This window comes from Malaclemys terrapin, chromosome 2 (genome assembly GCF_027887155.1).
Source record: "Malaclemys terrapin pileata isolate rMalTer1 chromosome 2, rMalTer1.hap1, whole genome shotgun sequence".
Taxonomy (NCBI): Eukaryota; Metazoa; Chordata; order Testudines; family Emydidae; genus Malaclemys; species Malaclemys terrapin.
The window spans coordinates 124,184,720-124,191,882 of NC_071506.1; the positions used below are offsets into that span (position 1 = coordinate 124,184,720).

A 7,163-nucleotide genomic window follows, 5' to 3' on the forward strand; every position below is an offset into this window, starting at 1 on the left:
CTTGGAGACACCAGCCAGCAAACCCTTCTTAAAACTCTCCTGCCTTCAGCTATCCTCCAGAAACCATCTTTGCTCCCTGGTGGCTTTTATCACCTGCAATTCCTTGGTAAACCAGTCTGCTGGGATTTTTAGTTCTCTTTCTCACCAGGCCTCTTACAATTCCCCAGGTGCTGTCTCTCCCTCTTCATTGGCTGAGCTAGGCACACCTGGAATAGAAAAGGAAAGCTGAGCCCTGTTACCCTGTTTAATGATTCTCAGGGCAATGTACTATAGAACTTTCACAGTTACCATTTTGAATTTTCTGGTAGCCTGGCAGGGGAGATACTATGATCATGAAGGTGGTTTTCCCAGGGTGAGGCTCATCCATTGCACTGTGGGTGTGGTGACCCCTGCGATTTCCCCAAATGCGGGAAACTTGACTGCATAATTTGTGGACATGGTGGACTGCGTTCGTGCTCTCCCCTAGCAAAAAAAAAAAAAAAAAAAAAATGGAGTAATCTTTTGTGGATTATTGGGATGTGACACTATCACCATACACTGCATAAAAGGTCCTTGACTGGTCAGGAGACAAATTAGGGTTATATGAACTTCCAAATTTTGATTTAAGGAGATTAACAATAGTTGAGACCCTATTTTAAGAAGAATTGACTAATTTGTAAACATTGCATTACTGACTGTGGAGGCCCTATGTTTCCCTTAGGCAAGTTTTATAGGAAAATGTGTATTGCGATTTAAACTGATAGGTCACCACATTTTAACATTAATTGATTATTGTTTTTGCCCTAAAGCTTTTTATAATTATTGCTGTGAACTTAATTTTCCCTTAATGTAGAATTCAATGAACATCTCTTGCATGGGGGAAAAATAAAATCAGATTTAAACAACATTATTTCCTGCTAGATACTTAAACATATGAGCTTATTATTGCTTTAGTATGGAAGGGGGAACATCACCTCCTACTTATATTTTAAATTTAATTAAGGTCATAGAATGATCATTTGCAAATATGGTGTAAACATATGAAACCACTGATGTACAATGTTATCCCTTGGTTGTTTTGCATCTAAACAAAAGGAAAAAAGACTAAAATATCAGAATTGCGATATTATTTCGTGTTGTACTATATAGTATGTGTATACAATTCTTTTATATTTGCAGTCATTCAAAACAGGAGTTTTCCCTATAGTGGGTTTTATACAATTGAATTTTGTTAAATTCATTAAGTGATGCAGAAAAAGTAATTCTATACCATGGGAAATTCTTTCAAGTTAATTTCTAAAACCCTCTGCAGATTGTCTGAAACATCATCATCATTTCATCTGAGGTACTATGAACTACATTTAGGCCTGGTCTGCGCTACGAGTTTATTTCGAATTTAGCAGCATTAAACTGAATTAACCCTGCACCCGTCTACACAACAAAACCCTTTACTTCGATATAAAGGGCTCTTAGGGTAGGTCTACACTTACTTCCTGGTTCGGCGGCAGGCAATTGATCTTCTGGGATCGATCCCGGAAGTGCTCGCCGTCGATGCCGGTACTCCAGCTCGGCGAGAGGAGTATGCGGCATCGACGGGGGAGCCTGCCTGCCGCGTCTGGACCTGCGGTAAGTTTGGACTAAGGTACTTTGAATTCAGCTACATTATTAACGTAGCTGAATTTGCGTACCTTAGTCCAAAGTGGGGGGTTAGTGTGGACCAGGCCTTAATATCGATATCTGTACTCCTCCCCGATGAGGGGAGTAGCACTGAAATCGGTATTGCCATTTCAGATTAGGGTTAGTGTGGCCACAATTCGACAGTATTGGCCTCCGGGGGATATCCCACAGTGCACCATTGTGACCACTCTGGACAGCTATCTGAACTTGGAGGCACTGGCCAGGTAGACAGGAAAAGCCCCGCGAACTTTTGAATTTCATTTCCTGTTTGCCCAGCGTGGAAAGCACAGGTGACCACGCAGAGCTCATCAGCACAGGTAACCATGCAGTCCGAGAATCGAAAAAGAGCACCAGCATGGACCGTACGGGAGGTACTGGATCTGATCGCTATATGGGGAGAGGATTCTGTGCTAGCAGAACTACGTTCCAAAAGACGAAATGCCAAAATTTTTGAAAAAATCTCCGAGGGCATGATGGAGAGAGGCCACAATAGGGACTCAGAGCAGTGCCGCATGAAAGTCAAGGAGCTCAGACAAGCCTATCAAAAAACAAAGGAGGCAAACGGTCGCTCCGGGTCAGAGCCGCAGACATGCCGCTTCTACGCTGAGCTGCATGCAATTCTAGGGGGGGGGCGCCACCACTACTTCACCTCTGACCGTGGATTCTGAGCAGGGGGTAATTTCAGCCATGCCTGAGGATTCTGTGGACAGGGAAGATGAGGAGGAGGAGGATGACGATGAGCTTGCGGAGAGCACACAGCACTCCGTTCTCCCCAACAGCCAGGATCTTTTTCTCAGCCTGACTGAAGCACCCTCCCAACCCCCGGAGAATGAGGCCATGGAAGGGACCTCCGGTGAGTGTACCTTTGTAAATATAAAACATGGTTTAAAAGCAAGCGTTTTTAATGAACAATTTGCCCTGAGGACATGGGATGCATTCGCAGCCAGTACAGCTACTGGAAAAGTCTGTTAACTTGTCTGGGGATGGAACAGAAATCCTCCAGGGACATCTCCATGAAGCTCTCCTGGAGGTACTCCAAAAGCCTTTCCACAAGGTTTCTGGGCAGTGCAGCCTTATTCCGTCCTTCATGGTAGGACACTTGACCATGCCATGCTAGTAGCAAGTAATCTGGTATCATTGCATGACAAAGCCTGGCAGCGTATGGTCCCAGTGTTTGCTGGCATTCAAGCAACATCCGTTCTTTATCTCGCTGTGTTATCCTCAGGAGAGTGATATCGTTCATGATAACCTGGTTGAAATACGGGAATTTAATTAAGGGAACAGAGGTGGCCATTCCTACTGGTCTGTTTGCCTGTGGCTGAAAAGAAATCCTTCCCTGCAGTTAGCCAATTGGGGTGGGGGGGATCATTGGCGCTGAGCTTTTCGCGTTTGGCTAGCAGGGATCTTCCCTGATACCAGCCACGCAGTGGGGTGGAGGGATAAAGAGATCATCCCAGAGAATTGGCGGGGGGGTTAGTTTGGTTTCTGCTGCTGCACGTTAACAGGAAAACCGCAGCACTCAACGGGCTTTGTTTGGTATGTGGGAAAGGAGGGCGCTGCTTTAAGGCTGCAGAAGCCAAAAGACAATGGCTTACCATGGCCGCATGCATGCCGAATTCTGTTGCCCGGACCTGCATCTGTGATCTCTAACACCAAAGCCGCAGGCACTCAATATTAAGATGCAAAATGCAACCTTGTATCCAAATCACATGTGCTATGTAATGTGAATAGTGTTGTTCACCGTGAAAGAGTATAAGCATCATTCTGTAAAATGTATTTTTTTAAATACCTCTCTCACTTTTTTCCCTCCCTCCCTTCCGCAGCTGCAAATTTTTCAAGCCTCCCTCCTCCATCCCGAAGGCTATCTCAGATAAGGCAGCGAGAAAAAAGGACGCGAGATGAAATGTTCTCTGAAATCATGGAATCCACCCGCAATGAAAGAGCTCATCTGAATGAGTGGAAGGACACAATAACAAAGTACAGGAAAGATGCAGTGAACGTGAGGCCATGAGGGACGCTCGAGATGAGAGGTGGCAGGCTGCAATGTTGGGGCTGCTGCGCGATCAAACAGATATGGTGGAGCTTCAGGAACGGCAGCAAGATCACAGAGTGCCACTGCAGGCACTGTATAACCTCCCTTCCCCCTCACCATGTTCCATAGCCTCCTCACCCAGACGTGCAAGAACGCGGGGGGGAGGCTCCGTGCACGCTCCCACTCCACCCCAGTGGACAGCCCAAGCAAAAGGCTGTCATTACTTTGAACTTTTTTAGTGGCCTTTTCCTTCCCTCCTATCCTCCTCCCAAACCCCACTCGTGCTACCTTGTCAGTTCTCTCCCTATGTTTATAATCAAGTAATAAAAAGTACAATATTTTTAAACGATTGTGACATTATTTCCTTTGAAAGCAAGCTGTGATCGAAGGGGAGAGGGTGGTTTGCTTACAGGGAATGAGTCAATCAAGGGGGTGGGTTTTCAACAAACAGAACTTTCACACCGTAGCCTGGCCAGTCATGAAACTGGTTTTCAAAGCTTCTCTGATACGCAGTGCTTCCTGGTGTGCTCTTGTAATCACCCTGGTGTCTGGCTGCACGTAATCAGCGGCCAGGCGATTTGCCTTAGCCTCCCACCCTGCCATAAAGGTCTCTCCCTTACTCTCACAGAGATTGTGGAGCACACAGCAAGCAGCAATAACAATGGGAATATTGGTTTGACTGAGGTCTGAGCAAGTCAGTAACGTGTGCCAGCAACCCTTTAAACGTCCAAATGCACATTCTACCACCATTCTGCACTTGCTCAGCCTGTAGTTGAACAGCTCCTGACTCCTGTCCAGGCTGCCTGTGTATGGCTTCATGAGCCATGGCATTAAGGGGTAGGCTGGGTCCCCGAGGATAACTATAGGCATTTCAACATCCCAACAGTTATTTTCTGGTCTGGGAAGTAAATCCCTTGCTGCCGCCATTTAAACAGATTAGTGTTCCTGAAGATGCGAGCGTCATGAACCCTTCCCGGCCATCCAACGTTGATGTTGGTGAAACGTCCCTTGTGATCCACCAGTGCTTGAAAAGTACCCCTTGTGGTTTATGTACTGGCTGCCGTGGTGCTCCGGTGCTAAGATAGGGATATGGGTTCCATCTATCGCTCCACCACAGTTAGGGAATCCCATTGCAGCAAAGCCATCCACTATGACCTGCACATTTCCCAGAGTCACTACCTTTCATAGCAGCAGCTCAGTGATTGCTTTGGCAACTTGCATCACAGCAGCCCCCACAGTAGAATTGCCCACTCCAAATTGATTCTCGACTGACTGGTAGCTGTCTGGCATTGCAAGCTTCCACAGGGCTATCGCCACTTGCTTCTCAACTGTGAGGGCTGCTTTCATCTTGGTATTCTGGCGCTTCAGGGCAGGGGAAAACAAGTCACAAAGTTCCATGAAAGTGCCCTTACGCATGCGAAAGTTTCGCAGCCACTGGGAATTGTCCCACACCTGCAACACTATGCGGTCCCACCAGTCTGTGCTTGTTTTCCAGGACCAGAATCGGCGTTCCACAGCTATAACCTGTCCTATTAACAGCATGATCTCCAAAGCGTCAGGGCCTGCAGTTTGATAGTATTCCATGTCCATGTGCTCATCACTCTCGTCGCCGTGCTGCCGTAGCCTACTCCTCGTCACCTGGTTTCGCAGGTTCTGGTTCAGCATAAACTGCACGATAACGCGCGAGGTGTTTACAATGTTCATGACTGCTGTCTTGAGATGAGCGGGCTCCATGCTTTCCGCGGTATGGCGTCTGCACTGTTCACCCAGGAAAAAGGCACGAAAAGGTTGTCTGCCGTTGCTTTCCCGGAGGGAGGGGGAGGATGTACCCAGAACCACCCGTGACAAAGTTTTTTGCCCCATCAGGCATTGGGATCTCAACCCAGAATTCCAATGGGGGAGGAGACTGCGGGAACTATGGGATAGCTACCCACAGTGCAACGCTCCGGAAGTCGACGCTAGCCTTGGTACATGGACGCACACCGCCAAATTAATGTGCTTAGTGTGGCTGCATACATTCGACTTTATACAATCAGTTGCCAAAAATCGAATTCTGTAAATTCGGATTAATCCCATAGTGTAGACATACCCTTAGATTCAGTTATCACTGACAGTACAACAAATAATAATAAAGAAACCCATAATTTTTAGCCCTGTCATTAAAAACATCAGAGATGGGTAAATGGACAAATGAGTATATAATTAGTAAATCTCTTGCTGAGACAGTATAACACTCTTGTCATTTTTGTTTTCCTTTCTTGGTAAATTAGACAAGGCTCCAGTAGATTATTTTATAAGAAAATTTTATGCAGATCTCTTTCTACTTCCCCAGCCCTACCTTAAGCCTAAAAATGTTGCATTAAAGTGGACCTGTAAAGGGAAAAATAGCTACTTATTATTTATTTACAATTGTGTCCACTATATGCTAAATAAAGCTGTGTGATAACCTATTTTTTGGTTCAGCACCAAATATATATAAAATAAAAAATTAAAATTAAAAAACAAATAATAAAAAATTTTGGCTGACACAAAACAATATTTTTTTTCAGGAAGCCAGACAAAAAATTGCTTGAAGTTGAATGAAACATTTCAGTTTTTGTTTTCTTAAAACTTTAAAAAGAAAAATTTAAATAAAGGGCTAAATGAAAAGTTGTTTTGAATAGAAAAATTGAAACATTTAATTTTTACCTCTTCAGAGTTTTTTTAACCAAAAAAAAAAAAAAATCAGTGAATTCCATATGAATTCAGTAAATACTTTGGCTAACTCAAATCCCCATTTTTTTTTTTTTTGCCCAGCTCCAAACATGCAGAAAGGAAGGTCCTTGCCCCAAGAAGCTTGTGGTAGGAGGACAGACAAGTATTAAGAGATTAAAGGAAGGGGGTAGAACTTTATATAATAGTTCAATTTACTCTTGCCATTTTGGTGATTGCAAAAGTGGATCAAGGAAGGAGATGAGTGCAAGGAGACATCCAGCTAAATCCGATGGGACAACAACATAGGAACTGAAGTCACTAAGGATGAGGGTGGGATAGTAAGAAGAAAGGACAAAGGGGTGAGAGATATTAAACTTGGAGCAGAAGGGATTGAGGGTGGAGTCAGGGAGCAGTAGATAATGGGGAGAAAAATGTATAGGTTGAGAATGTAATTCAAAAAGAGGAGGGGGGGCAGAGGACAAAGCAAGGGTGGAAACTGCAGGAGGAGGAGTCTTATACCCTCATTGTGGGGGCTGATATACTCTTTATTTTTCTTCTATTAATTTGCTTCTTTATGATACAGGAACTCCTCACTTAACATTGTAGTTATGTTCCTGAAAAATGCGACTTTAAGCGAAACGATGTTAAGCGAATCCAATTTCCCCATAAGAATTAATGTACACGAGGGGGTTAGGTTCCAGGGAAAAAAATTTCACCAGACAAAAGACTATATATATATAGTCTTTTATACATTATATATATATATATATATATATATATA

The 7,163-nt window shown here is 44.3% G+C and overlaps 1 non-coding gene across 1 annotated transcript; it reads left to right on the forward strand.

Moving 5' to 3' along the window:
- The first annotated feature begins 301 nt into the window (after nt 1-301).
- Nucleotides 302-465, forward strand: LOC128833217 (U1 spliceosomal RNA). Its single transcript, XR_008444136.1, has one exon. It is a non-coding gene; the product is annotated as a U1 spliceosomal RNA (small nuclear RNA).
- The last annotated feature ends 6,698 nt before the right edge of the window (nt 466-7,163 follow it).